This window comes from Aulostomus chinensis, chromosome 17, assembly GCF_037954235.1.
Source record: "Aulostomus chinensis isolate RoL2024-O1b breed Wild chromosome 17, RoL_Achi_v1.0, whole genome shotgun sequence".
NCBI classification, from domain to species: Eukaryota; Metazoa; Chordata; class Actinopteri; order Syngnathiformes; family Aulostomidae; genus Aulostomus; species Aulostomus chinensis.
In genome coordinates this window covers 4,476,094-4,492,454 of record NC_141336.1, presented here as the reverse complement: position 1 = coordinate 4,492,454, position 16,361 = coordinate 4,476,094, and the positions used below count along the sequence as shown (strand labels likewise).

General features: G+C 42.9%; 1 protein-coding gene across 1 annotated transcript in view; it reads right to left on the bottom strand.

Annotated features, from left to right (window-relative positions):
* The window catches only part of exoc3l4 (exocyst complex component 3-like 4), a 32,974-nt gene extending 31,545 nt beyond the window's left edge, over window positions 1-1,429 (bottom strand). Inside the window, exon 1 of the mRNA XM_086183089.1 lies at window positions 1,133-1,429. The gene's annotated coding sequence lies outside the window, so the exon portion shown is untranslated. The remainder of the gene's footprint in view (window positions 1-1,132) is intronic.
* Between the last annotated feature and the right edge of the window lie 14,932 nt (window positions 1,430-16,361).

The window sequence follows — 16,361 nt, the reverse complement described above, 5'->3', positions numbered from 1 at the left end:
AGGACCAGCAAAAATGTGAAGCCACAATAACTTGAGCAGGAGAGTTTGATTCAAGGTAAGTCAGAATTAAGGGAAGTTTGTGTTTGGGTCATGTTGAAGAGAAAGTGAAAGAGTTGCTCAAGAAAAATTCCAGGTACAGCCTCCTGACGTTCTGGCATCTCACCACACAGGTTTGGTTTTACTGGAGGATTTAATGGAGGATTTTGAGAGCTTAACCCAACACGAATTTTAAGTACTAAGTAATTCATTGGGTATTTAATAATTGTACATTTTGCCCGGCAAAACTTTTCATTTTTCACGTAGGGAACAGCTGAAATGACTTTTCAGTTCTTTATAACTTGTGTTGTTATTAACCAAACTTTAATATCCTCCAAACGCCATCATCTCACGTCACAAAACATCCCATTTTGAAGGTCGTTTTGCTTTCACTGTTTGTTTAGTAGTCAAGTTTCATGTCTATCCAGCATTTTTGTTGTGAAGTTGTAATCCAGCTGCAGACACAAGATGGAACTCAAAGGATCCAGCTGTGATTTCCCCCTGTGGTATTTAAATATTTTGCACGCAAAGAAAGATTATATGATGGAAATGATTACAGTGACAACAGTAACAACCATGATCAAATCTTCCAATCTACTGTCGTACTAAATCACACTCTGCTGTGAACGCTTTCATTTCTTTCCGTTTCACTTCATTTTCATTAACACTCACACTCTGTTGAGAGTTCATCGAATCACAGCAGCAATAAATCCTCTTGACGGGGACTGAAACGTTCGTTTCCTAAAACTTGGGTTGAATAAGCCGCACTTCTTTTGGTGGTCTACATGTACTTGGGTTTAAAAGCGTCATCACTGGGCCAAGAATCTGCTTTTCTTAAGATACAAACATTGTTGAATTGCATTTCGTTTTCATTTCTCAACAATAACTTTAACTGTAGATCAGTAAATACAGGTTCGTCTGTGTAACATGGAGATATTAATCAGCTTAAGTGTTTGACGGTCAAATAATGCCACGTAAACTAATAATACAAGCCAGGCTGGTATCTCTAGTCAACAAAGACTTATCAAAAGTAAAAGTGTGTATGCCGACAATTTAACAGGCCCACAAACACACCGGCGCAGACGCGTCGTCTTACCTGTAGGCTCAGGTAGAAACTGTCCCTCGTCGTCTGTTCTGTTTGCTTCCACTTTCCCTTCTCTTGAACAGTAAATCCGGTTTGAAATATGAGAACTAGACGTCGGTCGGTGCAAAGTTAAAGTGAAGAGGGGAAGCAATTAAACGACCTTTCATTAGTTGGAAAAGAGTTCGTGTTGTCAGAGGGTCAGACCCAAGGACAAGACGAATACAAGAAGAAGTTGATAAGTTAATGATTGAACACCGGTAACCTGGAGGTGTGTCCATCAGAAGTTCCTCCTCACGGGTGTCTCGACTTAATAAAAACGACTCAGCAATTTGTGGGTACCTTGTCTTACCTATAGTTTTTTTTTACCTGGAATGTGGTGTTGTGGTAATGTCGTATTTGCATGCGCTGCCTTTCAGTGCCCCTGGGAAAACTCACATCTCAGTGGCATCGAGTGATGAACGAACTCCGCCTGAAAAATAGTCCATTAAAAGTACAGAGAAAAGTACAGTGACCTCGAAGTGTCAGTAAGGAAAGTCCCCTCTGAAGAATAAGTCTGAATACCAAAGTACTTCTAAATATAGGTTGTTGCTTTTTTGTTTGTTGGCCTTGGCTGGAAAGGTTTTCTTCTTGCAGAATTCTCTCAGAACATCCCTTGTTGTAAAAGTTCTTTAAAGCTTGGAGGCAGTATTTGGTCGGCTGACTGACTGGTCCAGGATGATCTGGGAACATTTAAGACATCTTTTAGAGGAACCTAGATAGAATGTCCCCTCTAGGTCTCCTTCAAAGTTCCTGCAATTTTACAAAAAACTGTTATAAAAAAGACAAGAAGTTCTGTTTATGTGGGAGAACCAAAAAGAATCAGAAAGTGTATCTTTGGTCATTTTCTTGGAGGTTCCTGTTATTATAGGTCAGATTTAGAGGAAACAGATGACCTAAGTTCTCTAAATTTCCCCAGAACCTTTGCCAAGTAGAGGCCCCCTCCCAGAACTCTCTTCCTGGAGATGGGAGTGATAGAAGCCTTTAGAGAACATCCAGTATTTAACGTTCTACATGTTCCCTGAACATCAGGTCAAATAAAGCCCCCCGAACCTGCAAAGACCTCTGGGAATGATACAAGGTGATGTCCATTATTCCAGGGGAGACGTTCTCAGAATGATCTGAAAATGCAAAGGTTCTCAGTCGGGAAAGTTTTTGCTTGACCTACAGAGAATCATAAGTCAACGTTTCCAGAACACTCGTCAGCCTTGCGAATACGATGCAGATGCTGGAACGTCTCCGCCTGTGTGGGTTGATTGTTGACGCTTATTCCCAAGCAGCAGGTTGGCTGTGAAATATTGAATGAAATAGCAAAGAAGGGCAAACTTGTAACAACTGTTTTCTCACTCTAAAGGTAAAATGTTACCTTGCCAGATGTTCAATGCATTTGGGCCACAATCTGAAGGGGAAAACCTGAAAGAATTGGCATGATTTGAGAAACAGTGAGACTTTAGTTTAATCTCATCGCTGGTCAGGAGTCCAGGAGTCTGGACACACTCTTGTCAACACTGATTCTCCAACTCCGCTTTGTGGGGTCAAAGTTTTCCTTGGCTGTCAGGGTTTAAGGGGTAGTCGTACCGTTTATGTCCACTAGGGGGTGACGTGCCACGTCTGTCTCGACTGACAGCCCAGAGAATAATAAAAAAAAAAAATCTGCAGTAGTTTCAGCATCTAATGAGACAACAACTACATCTCTCTGGGTGGAGACACTAAGAAAACATCAGCGCTGAATAATTCTGGCAATGTGGTGCGTGTCAGGATGAGACAGCGATGAAACCAGCAATTTGGCTGGCGTTGATGTGAGCGGCACCGGCACCAGCAGCTCACAACTGGGTTTCTCACACAGATTTTCATCATTTTATTAGTCAGCAATCCAATCACCCAGTGTTGCCAACAGGCTTGTGCTTTCCAGGTTCAGAGGAGGAGTCAATATACCCCCCCCCCCCCCCCCCCGGTTTATTCACAAGCTTGTGAGAGGAAATGTGCTGAAAGCTCTCGTTGTGTACGCAACTTCCTGTATAATGACAACAAGCCTACAAGTCCCAGTTGAAGGCAGCAATTCAAACAGTAATAATATCAGCTTGACTTGCTTGTCGACACCTGGCGCCCAGCGGACTTGACGCAAACCCAAACTTGTGCCAAATTTAGTGCGTTATTAGCACATCAGAAACAATTGAACCTCCAGGGTCAATAGGATCAGTTGCCGAGGGTCAGCGCTTCCTGTTTGGAAGGCGACTTTCTTTGGTTGTTAACTTTTGTAAGAGTTTTGGTTTAACCTCCAACATGTTTGTAGGTCGTCCTTGTGTCCCAGAGTGGATGTTTGGCATAAATTTGTTGAAATTCCTTCAAGGTGTCCCTGAGGCCATGTGTTCACATGAGGTGTCGCTGACCTCTGACCACTAAAATCTTTTCAGTTCATCCCCTTGGACTTGTGGACATGTGACCCAAATTTGAAGGGAGGTCCTCAAGGTGTTCCGCAGAATTCGTGTTAATGAAAAATGGGTCAAACAAATGGCATGGGAAAAAAAACCCCCAGAAGCTTCATGCCTCCAGCGTTGCCAGCATGGAGGCATGACAAATAAGGTTCTGATTCGCTCTCCAGCAACATGAGAGATTGACACAAACACTGACACATATCACATCCACGTCACAGACTTCTGTCACTCTGAACCCATCAGCAGCACTGCCGTGAAGATGGATCTTGATGCCGCAGCCTCCAAACACACACACACACACTGAAATAAGAGGGTTCTAATAACGTTGCATCCAAATGATACAGTCAGCTCGTGAAACCTAGACGTCTTCATGTCTGCGTGTCATGCGTCTCTCAGGTGACCCAGGCACCCTGAAGGTGTTTGTCCCATCAATCATAGTTACACCAGACAGGAAATCAACCGCGCATCTATTGTGGCTGGGAGCCTTCATCACTGCAGATGGAGCTCTGTCTCCTGCAGATACGGCCCGTCAGGTTTGAACCCTGATCCTCGGAGACAACCGAGCCGGGATAATCAACTGGACAAAGCTGCCAGCTATTTTCATCTGGAACACCGTTCTGAACAGAAACAAGTGCTCATAGATTATGTCTGTAAATTCAAGCTGGATTTTCTGAGGAGCTTTAAATCCTTACTGCCAATCACCATCATGTTTTTATTCTTTTCCTGAATAAAAAATTACCCCACCAACCTTCCTGTCAACTTGCCCCTGGTGCATTTCAGCTGCTGTCACACAGTCCATCAGTGGGCCTCCTGCACAGCCTGTTTATTCTTTCATTATCTGTCACAGCGATGCACTCATGGGTGTTCTGCATCTCACCTAGGTTATTCATTATCTTGTCCAGTGTTGAACTTCTGAATACAAACTAGCCACTAAATCAGTTTGGTTAACTATAAAATTCAGTTTTGGGGATCTAAGAGGGGTAGAAGATAAAAGCTACCTGGCCAGCAAAAGGAAGACAAGAAAAGAAGGGGGAAAGTAGTTATAAACAATATATGCTGTTTCCATGTTGTCAGAAGAGATCTGCTTGGATTTTCATCCAAACACACACAACTACCGACCGCACACACACGCTATCCCCATAGAAATCTAGATAAGGGCTTTCCTCACAGGGCAAGGTCACAGCTCCCGATGCCCCGGCCACAGAAACGTCAACCTCCATCTTCATCTCTGCCTCAAAACACACACACACACTTTTACTCCCACACCCTCCTCCTCCTCCTCCTCCATCTCCCCCTCTCAGCCTTTTCCATTGAATAAACAAACCTTTTCTCTCCTGTCATGTGTTGCTCCCAGGTTGTAGCACAAAACAGATTTAGGTGTAAGTGTGAGATGTAGAAAATGCATCAGTGAGGTTTCACTCATGTTGGTCAGGACCTTTGCGCTTTGACCAAATAAAGATTCATCCATCCGTCCATTTTCTATACCGCTGATACGTTAAGGGTTGCGGTGGAGCCTATCCCAGCTGACATTGGGTGAGAGGCGGGGTTCACCCTGGACAGGTCACCAGTCCATCACAGGGCCATCAGGAGCGATCAGGGGGTTCTGTGTCTTGCTCAAGGATACTTGGACATGGTCACTGGGGGAAGTGAGGATGGAACCAGCGACCCTTCGGTTGCTAGATGGCCACTCTACCTCCGAGCCACGCCATCTCCCTCCCAAATAAATATAACTTTTTAAAAACAAAATAACAGATAAATAGACTAATTTGGGGAAACTGGAGTATTTCTTTCTTTACTTGCAGGTCAAATTAGCTAAAAACGTAATGAAAGGTGGCAAAGTGAAAGTTGTTTTTCAACCTTTTCGGGCACATGCATGATGTTGGTCTCGTTTGAAAGGGAACAATGAAAGTTTTTGTGCAACGCTCAGAATCAGAATTAATGCAATTGAGCAGGGTTTTTATTCTTGTTTGAAGAACCAAAAACAGTTGGTAGATAACGGCTGGAACACACAATGAGGCCACAGCATCAAGACTTACCTAAATAACCATCGCATTTCATTCAAATATCCCAGAAAATTAACTTTTCAAATGGTTCATTCAAACGTATGTCGGGTGTATGAGGATATTGCATGTTTTTTTGGTTACATACCAAATATAAAAAGGACATAACATAATTTTTTTAATGTATTTTAACTTGTACATGCAGCCACCACTGTGTTTATTTTGCTGTACCCACCGAGTTATCCACATACTTCACATTCCGACAGTTGTTACGCTGAATAACCAGTTTAATCCGCCTGGATGTTTGGATACACAGCATGTTTATTTTGACATTTGACAGTGTGACATTGATCAGCTATCTAAACTTGTTATCACATTTGTCTTAATGTTATATGCATAATAATAAATACTGATGAGTTCGACCAGTTAGTTTACTAATTGCTATCATTTCTAAAGTTTAGTAGACTATGAGCATATTAGTATGATGCTAATACTATTAGCATGTAAAAATTCGAGTAGCATCAGCTAGCTAGCTAATTGCTGTCATTTATAAATTTTGGCAAAGTGACCGATTTTATCTTTTACAAACTTTAGCCTGGGTGGCAGGGAGGTGCAGTGGTCAGCACTGTTGCCTCACAACAACAAGGTTCCAGGTTTGAGTCCCGGCTGCAGCATGGGGTCTTTCTGGGTGAGTCTCCATGTTCTCCCTGTTCCTGCTTGGGTTCTCTCTGGTACTCCAGCTTCCTCCACAGTCCAAAGACATCAAGAGGGGACCAGGTTAATCCAGACTCTAAATTGACCGTAGGTGTGACTGTGAGAGCCAATGGTTGTCTGTCGCTACGTGTTGGCCCTGTGATGGACTGATGACCTGTCCAGGGGGAACCCCGCCTCTCACCTGAAGGCTGCTGGGATAGGCTCCACCCCCCCCGGCGACCCTTAACAGGATAAGCAATAAAAAATGAATGGCTGGATGGATGGAAATTTTAGCACGTTAGCATGCGGATATGTAAGTATCATGCTTACGTGCTACTAGTGGCATCAGCTGGCCAGTTGCTGCAATTTATAATTTTCTGTATGTCAGCTTGATGCCAACATGTTGGCATGCTAATGGCAGCAGCTACCTTGCCATTTACTATCATGTAGCAATGCCATCACACTACCATAATGTCTAAAGTACAACACCATGACATTCAGCAAGGATGTCGCTGCTGTTAGCATTTTATCATTGAATTACAAGGTGCCAATCGCCTCTTTGAGAACGCTTGGTAATGCCATGTGTGACAGCTGGGAAATTTCTTCAAGGCATTGCTGCAATATCATGATCACATTGTCTTATAATGTGGTAGGGTTGTTAAAAGCTTACACCCAAAATGGATGTTTAGCATTTTCTGGGGATGCAACATGCAGGTGTTGTGAGTTGTGGAAGCTGTTTATTAAAAGTGAACCTCATTTTAAGCAGTAGAAATAAAACAGTGAGGCCTGCAACATTGGGGACCGTTTGCACGTCACAGCAAACCATTAAACAAGAAAAAACAACATATCTATCTTTCCTGAAAGTTATGCTAACTTAGCTGACAAAAAACAAAAACACTTTGTTGTTACACTAAACTAACAGACAGTAGTACAACACAAAAACACACTATAGCTGCCATCCACAAGGCCTAGCGATAGTAATATGGGATTTGTGCACAGTATGTGAAGTATGAAAATAAACCAAAACATGTACCTAGGTTCCCAGACAACACACTCAGCCTCAAAACATCAAGCGTCAAGACGATAAACAAGAACTTGAGCTACAGGCCCAAAATCTGGTTAACTACAAGTTAACAGACACAAGTTAACAAATACACAATCGAGTACACAGACTAGAGACACTGGAGCAGACTGCTCACGAGGAAGCACTGGCAATGAGGCGCAGCTTATATATCTCAGCAGATGCTAATGGAGGACGGCTGAACATTGGCTGCTGACCAGAGGTGGAAGACAAGTGGAAAGGGAAAAACATGGAGGTGAAGACCAGCCGGGATCCTCCAAAATGAATCAAAAACTAAAAAGAAATATTAGTTTGGAAGTAACTAGTGGTCAATCCAGGACCGCAACACTCTGACATGACATGGCAGGGGAGTGATGATGGTTGCTAGCACAGAAACTGTTGCATTGGGCTCCAACTGCCAATTTCCCCACTGAGGGACGAGTAAAGGTTTATCCTATCTTATCTTATCTTCTCACTATGAGAATTTTTTTTACCATGCAGTCACTAAATGTGCTGATGCTATCACGGCCAGCAAGTTATTTGTTTTCCATATTGCTGGTGGCGGCAGCCTTGATGGGCCACTTCGTGGGTGTCAGGATTAAAACAGCCGCTGCTGCTGCAACGTCTGGTGTAAATATAAATGTCATCCTATTAACACATGTTGATAAGCTGCTAACACTTAATTCTGGTGACTGGGCTGTAGGAATGTAACCTCTGATATCTGCCAGGCTTCATACCAAAGTGAAGATCCAGGTCACCTCAAGTAGGTGGGTTCATTCTCACCGCCTCCGTCGTCGGAGATGAGCAGCACCACAATTTGCACGTCTACATGTCGCAGCTGTGATAATGAAAATGTGATTTTCTCTCTGTGAAAGAGTCAGTTTTACTGTATTAGTTGAGATTAACAAGGGACTGGGATTTCCTCTTGTGCACAGACTATCGGTTTAATCTGTCAGATTATAAATAAATATCCATCCTGCCGAAGGTTTCGTGTGTTGGCTCAAAGTGATGTTTGGCATCAGAGGTCCGCTTTCAAAAGGTCTCTTGCCTGTTTAGAAGTTGAACCACTTTATTGCTGCAATGTGCAAACATCAAACGTACGTTCAGTCTCAGATGTATTTTTATCCCCTCAGCCCCCCTACACACACACACACACACACACACACACACACACACACACACACACACACACACTGTCTCCTTGTCTACAGTGTATAAAAGGATTTGCTCTGACCACTTCCTTTATTCGCCCCACTGAAGGCTAATTGAGGTTGTGCAAATTAACAGAGGGAGCTGTCAGACAGCGGGAGGCTGGGGGTTGTGATGGGGGGGGGGGGGGCGGCGAAAATAAGCGCTTCCTCCTCAGTAGTTCCCAAAATAACCCACACCCCCGTGGCCTGATCCCCCCACTCCCGACAAGCGGGTATCCCAGCTGTGAGACGGGCTGTCAGAGTCAGAGCTCTGAAGCACACACATCTCCCTCCTGTTCCATTATGACGAGAACCAGTATCAAAACCTACACACACACACACACACACACACACACACACACACACACACACACACACACACACACAAAATGTGTCTATATCATATCTTGCTTTCCTTTGATTAGGTTTTTAACTTTGGTTTCAATATTCTGCTGACAGCCACATGCCCTTCTGAGATTTCCTTCTATCTTCCATCTGCACTGCCTACACAAGTGTGTGGACACCTGAACAACAGACACGTCAAAATATGCATCTGCTTGCAATAACTGCAGCATTCTGTAACCTGCACCAACACAATACCGGGTTAAGTTGGTCTAGCTCCCAGGGGCAAGCAGTTGTTGTCAGGTTATTCATCAAATCAAAAAATACAGTCGTGAATTGTTACTGAAGCTCTTTGTAAATGTGGTGGTACCGTTACCCCCTGACATTGAGACCATGTGATCACCAGCGCTGGTTTGTCAGTCTGTTAGCAGGATAACTAAAACGTTGTGGATGGAGGCAAAACAGTGGAGCAGTGGTCAGCACCGTCGCCTCACAGCAAGAAGGTTCCGGGTTTGAGTCCCGGCTGGAGCACGGGGTCTTTCTGTGTGAGTCTCCATGTTCTCCCTGTGCCTGCGTGGGTTCTCTCTGGTACTCCAGCTTCCTCCCACAGTCCAAAGACATGCAGACATGCTTGAGCTCAGAAACACAAACGTTACTGACAACAGTGATTTTTCTTTCCTGTTGATGTCCTGTTTCGAAAGAAGGTGTCATTCGTCGTGTTCCATTCACTGCATTGTCCCTCCAGTATCAACAACATACGTGATGTTCAGAGGACAAATAGAAGATTGTTTTATTGTATTTATGGACTCCTATGTCTTAAAAGAATATTTTAATACAAAAGATTTTCTTTTTGTAGATTCCATGTCATGTAACTCAGGGACTCAAAATCAGTACCAGATATCAGCTGCTGGAAACAAATGGCACTACTTTTCTACTGCATTATTTTGTCTCTTATATATCAATAGGAATTAACATTTTAGTGCAAAATTATTATTTTTTTCCCCCCTATGCTGCAAAATTCCTTGCCCCCCCCCCCCCCCCCCCATCCAATTAGCCAATCAACACCAGGGGCGGAAAAACACCTCCACAAAGCTGTGCAGAAACATGGCATTTGGTTTAGATTTCACTTTACTTTAAAAACAAACGTCACACCTGATATGAAATTATGCTCTAATCAGGAAAATAAGCTTGGCTGACAGGACTGTTTTATCACCGCCAGATTCCCTTCCTCTTGGAAACTCCTAAGAGAGGAGGCCAGAATGCCAGATTCAAGAGGGAAATGTGGTTTTGGTATTCGGCTAAATTCAATGCTGTATATCAATGATGTTTTCGTTAAAAAATGTGAAGTGACATGTGAGTGCGGTCTCAGGAGAGCTCTGAAGTTCCAGCTGTTGCTACATGGTGAAAGGTCACGTTAGAGATCAGGTTAATTTCATGTATCCTTCATGTTCTGATAAAAGAACCCAAGGCTTGGTATGACCGTTGGACTCTCTCCAGATTACCCCTGTGACGGAGGCATTTAATCACTAAAAGGATCTTTTCTCAAAGTCAAAAAAAGATTTTTACCTTCATCCAGGTTAGGGACCAAAATGAGAATGATTATACTGCTGATTTTCAGAGTAACCGCACAATACCTGAAATATCAAATTAGCCAGTGAGAAGATGAAACCAGAAAAAGCCTTTGCAAGGAATAATGTGTCTCCTTGCTTTGGCTGGAGTCGAGCTGCAGGTAATAAAAGCCAGGATGCAGCCAGGTCCAGCTCTTCTCCACCATTTCACTTAAAAATATATGAGATTCTCATATAAATAAGACATTGCCTTCTATTTTTAAAAGGTCAGAGTTTTTTTAATGGCTGCAGGGGTGAAAATGACACTGTCTGCTGTGTGAGCTGCTTCAGGTGATGCTGTGAGTTCAATAACACACCTGACCGGCACATAGACGTCACCAGGGAGGAAATGTAGGTCGTCAGGGGGGGTTACCGCTGAACCTGTTCTCTCTGAACAAATCAGGTCTTAACTGAAACCGTTAAGACTGAAACCATCATCAGCCAGCACCTGTACCTGCATGTGGATTTTATTGTGCTCTTTTTGTTGAGATATATATATATGTGTGTGTGTGTGTGTGTGTGTATCGCTGCACTGATAGATATTGTGAAAGTACTGTATTTTCTTCAGACTTAAGTTGAGGTCTCGAAGCCAAAGTTTTTCTGCCTCTTTCATTCAGATTTGGTTCGGTTTCTGCCGCTTTGTCAATTTCGGTTTTCAGAGAGCTTTCATATTTCCTTCCAGGGCAGGAAACAAACAGTTGCATCATCGGCTCAGGAGATAAATGCCTTCAATGCAGCAGGTCACTCAACTCGGCTCTCCATCATTCATCTCCCTCAAGTCTTCGTGCTCTCGCTAACGACTCTCATGAACTAACCTCCTCCAGAATCTCTGCTTGCCTGGTTGTCTCTTCCTGTTGTGGTTGTCTGTACTGTGTGGAGCATCACAAGTGTACTGGAGCAGGTATAAGCACCTCTGAGCTCTTGAGCACGAAGACATTCTAGTCGTCTCACCAACCCTTCAGCACCACCAGGAGAGGGTGAAGTAAGCCCTGTGGGAGGGGCTCGTGATAGGCTGCAGATGAAAATGTTATGACACCAGGAGCTGGATAAACTTTAAATAATGCAAACAGCATCATCAGCTGCGTGTCATGTGGACAGACCACAGATGCAAAGACTCTGCTCAGTCTGAGAGGCCCAGAGGCTCTTCGTGACCTGGCAGTTCTCACAGGCTTTCAGTGAAAATGAGGAACACTACAATTTCATTAGAAGTGTTATTTACTGTGCAGCAATATGACACATTGAAACGAGAGAATCGCTGTAAATGTCTCTCCTCTTCGCTTCTAAAATCAACAGAGGCGGGAAGGACATCAGCTCAGCGACTGTACGTGTGAAGACTTTCATTTTGGGAGATTTTCACTCACAAGAAGTAACAGTTAAAGCAAGCACTGATTTTAACTTGTGAGCGAGTCTTTGCAGCCTTGGGCTTCATGTATTGGGTAAATATTTTCTATGCTAAGTCTAATGTTCTTCGTTACACAGTTTAGTGGGGAAGTGGGCCGATTCTTGGAAAACACATTAAACCTGAGGTGTTATGGGACTTGGGGACTCCAGACAAATCAAAGTTAGCTGAGTCATTTTAAGGTGAGGGAGCAGTTTTGTTGTCCCTTTAAAACAGATTTACGTTGTGAACATCAGGGACATCTTCCTATGTAGCACATGCTAGTATAAATACTACTGATAAGGGAAACGCAGCACTTTATTTTTACTGCTGAAAGTTCCCTTTAGGATTCTTTTTTACCTTTTTAATGAAAAGAACCCATCAAAAATAGCCACAAGCTTTTGAATGCCCTAATTTTTAGGGTTTTTGTTAGCCACCAATAGTTCATCACTGTGTATAAGCAATCTCGACAGGTGCTTACATAAATACATATACATGTATGTGTGTGTGTGTATATATATATATATATATATATATATATATATATATATATATATACACATAAAGTGAGAGAGAGAGAGAGTGTTTTTTCCCCAAGATTCTGTTCTATTCATTTCAGAACTGTAGTCCCAAACGTCTCTGTATCTGGTTTTGCCTCAAACCCACCTGATATTTACTGAGTTGCTGTCAAATACTTGGATCTGGGTCATCGTGATGCAGAGCAACGAGAGGAGATCCATCTGCTGGAGTTTGTTTTGTTTTCACTCCCAGAAGAGAAAACTGTGCATTGTTTTCCTTGATTGCACTCTCCCCGTTGTCGTCCTCTGCTCTGTTCCACTGAAACTGAAAGTACTGGTACTGGTGCTTTATTAGGCTCCATGCAGCAGAAACACAAAGGAGAGACAAGAGCGAGATGAAATAAATAGCTGGATTTGACTCCTGAGCATCATGGACATGTGCCAACATCCTCCACCAACAGGACAACATCCAAAGGCAGATTTGAATTTTTATTTATTCACAGTGAGCATCTGGACCTCTATTGGAAAATGTTATTACACTGGAAGTACAAAATAATATGTAAAGGCTTTAATAGTGCTTCTGTCCCTCAATAGCTTCCTTTAAAAATGAGTGACGTTTTTGCATTTTCCACCTGTAAAAGGCGCAGTAATTAGCAGTCAACTGGCATCTGGGACAACAATCTTCATTAACAGGTGTAGTGTGACGTCCCCCCCCTTTTTTTTTTGTTTTGGTACTGTGACCAGCTGTTACATTCAACTGAAATCATTTACGCTCATGGCGGTGCAGAAAGTGTTTTGCTGTTGTTAGTCGTCAGTCAGCATTTGCTTCAGGCGAAAAAAATACGTGACTTACGGTTCCTGAACTCTGGAGGCACAAAGAGCTGATGTAGAGTGGAGAAGACAGCTTCTGAGCCATTGACAGCTAAACTGTGCTACAGAACATGGATCATTGTTATGTCACAGCAAAGTTGACCTTTGTCCTTTTGGATGTAAAATGTCACCACCTAATCATATCATGCTATCAGAATTTTGGATCAGAAATGTATGACATACTTCAGTAAGTTACACTGAGGTGACAGTGACCACCAAAACGTTGTTCTTTTGTTTTTTGTTTTTTTTTAGGGCTGCAATGACGCCAAATGGACATTTGTGCCAAATCTGAAGAAAACTCTCCAAGGTGTTCCAGAGGAATTGGACAATATTTCATCATGAAACTATATTGGCTTTCAAGTTCTCACAAATAAGTGTCTTGGGTGCACAAAGACATTCTTTCCCTCCTGCATTCCTTCTTTGTGACTCCAGAATGCAGCAGCCACATGTATTTAGCTTCATGGTGACTGATGGCTAATAACAGCTACAGCTACAGCAGTAGGGGAAGGATCCCTTTAATGAGAGAGGGGCAAACATGGTCCAGTGGCCGGATGAATGACAACTGATATAACACACAATGACATATTCAGAGAGTTTAAAAAAGCTGGGAAATGTGTTGTTTACTTGAGCAAAAGGACTTAAATTAGATGAGAAAATGCATTCACCGATGACTGGATATTATTTGATCACTCAGTCAATATCTCCGTGAAGGATTTGTGTCAGTTCACTTCGTTTTCTTTTATGCTATTAAAAAGCCACCTGCGTAACTCAGGTCAGGTTCAAATATGATCAGTTACAGAGGTTTTAGTGCTGGGAGAAATAATACGATCATCTAGATTCCATGTCACGATGCCGATAAAAAAGACGACAAATGGCCTCGTCTCGGCTCCTCTCATCAAATATTTGGACCTGTGCGTGCCGAGTCAGAGCTGTTTACCTGACAAAGTCTTCCTAAAAACGTCTGGTTCGGTAAGCAGAGGCTCACTTGGCCCAGCGGCAGCTAACAAGCTCTTCTCCCCCTCCCTCGCCACTCCAGGCTCCACCTGCAGAGCCGCCCCATCTAAAATTGATTATGGTGACATTTGCTATTCATAGGAAAGGTTACTAGAGTAACTCTGTGCTGCGCCGCATGTTTGAGAGGAACATTACTCCCAAACAAATGGAGAGGCGCTCTCCACCGAGCCACAGCTGAATGACAAACTGCTTGTGTGATTATGAATAATATGCAAATCAGCAGCATGTATTTGGTCATTTTTCCTCTCTGTGTGTTTTGAAGGAAAGGAAAAACACAGAAAGTGTAGATTATTATTGCGGGGTCCCACTTCCTCCACACGTTCCCCTCACGGCTTTTCTTTTTCATAGTGTTTTGCTTGCTGGGATGTTTTTCTTTCTCAAAAAAAAAAACCAAAAACAAAAACCCACATGAGTTTTTGAGATCTGTTTTGTGTTCTTTATGAATTATATAATATATAATATGTATATTAAATACAACACGGCAATTAAGAGGCATTTCCTCGTTAATTCCTTTTCATTTTGGCTGAACAATTAGTCAGTCCAGTTTTGATTTAAACCCCCCAACGCCACACACAAACTAACTGTCAGGTAGAGAAATAGCTACGTGTTGGCGGATGAATAATATTATTTATGCTAGTTTTCTGTTAAACATTTCCAGGCACAGCGCTGTGCTGGGCAGCCATGATGAGTCGAACATGGAGGTGTTTTCACTCGGCGTGGGTGTCGAACTCAAAGGCTGAGAGGACTCAGAGGAGACGGAGCTCCTCGCTGGCTGCTGTCCATACAGTAAGTGCTCTTCATACAATCACGCTGCATCTCGCTGTGCTTTAATTTAGTCCATGCACATCCAAGTGTTTCATCAAATTCATGCAGGGTTTCATCAGGTTGGCCTTTCAAGAAACCTCCTCTCTGCTCATGTCGTGAGGCACTCTGTCAGCATCAGTTCTCTGAAAATCAGACCGAAACTTTGACCTGTTTTTACATGATTCTATGTGACATTTTGCTTAATTAATGAATTCAGGATGTACTAATGATGCAATCAATCAGAAATGTGCACAAATTTGTTGTCATACCTTGTACTGCTTTGGGACAAGAATTTGCATTTCTCCACAGAAGCATCAAGTCCTCCTCATACAAACCTGACTTTGGTAACAGCTCTGTTTTCAAGACCTAAAGACACCAAACGGTCTTTACCTAAATGATGCCTTTAAAGGAACATATCAGCTTTTAGGAAATAGCCTTATTTCTCCTCCTCGCCAGGTATGAGCTAACAAGCCAACCGCCTGTGAGCTCAGACCATAATAACAGTACCTCGCGTACAACCCACCACAAAACTGCTGCAGCTCGTCGCATCAGACGCAGCGCCTGAGTAACGGATCTGTGGTCAGTGGGAAGAGTTAGCTTACCTCTGTCAAAAGACATCAAACAGATCAGGTTGAGTATTTTGGTTTGTCCAGAAGTAGTCCCCTTCATCCTGTCTTACAAAGTCAGCATCGATTAGTAGCCATTTTGTCAGGAAAGTAGTTCCGGCGATGGTATGTCCGAAAAAATGTTGCCCAAACCAAGTTATATTAATGCAGGCCATGATCATTTGGGAGAAGTGCACTTGATGACTTTGGACAGAGGTTTGCTAACACTTCCTACCCACAACCATTGACAGAGCTAAGCTAATTAGTGCTCAGTTGGTCTCTGTGGGCCTCAGCTCCCCAAAGAAGCCCAGAGGAGGGAAGGGGATGTATTTCCCCTGTGTCAGATTTCAGGGCAGTTTGGTCTCAGTTGCTGATTTACTCCCACACGTTCCAATCAGTTGTGGGCTGCTTGCATTTAAAAACTACAACCTACAACCAAATACCTTCTTACACTTATAGTTTCCTTATCTTTTTCACTTATAGGTGTAGGCATCCATTGAATGTCAGTAAGACATTTGAGAGACATCCAATTTGGTTGGTAGATGAAAATCCAGTGGGCGTTAACATCCAACATTGGTCTGACATCGAACCCCAACCTCTGGCCTAAAGCTGACATTAATTTCAGTTCTGTATGTTCATTAATATTTGGTCATTTGGAAGACCTTGCCAGCCTGGTGAGACCATCCATA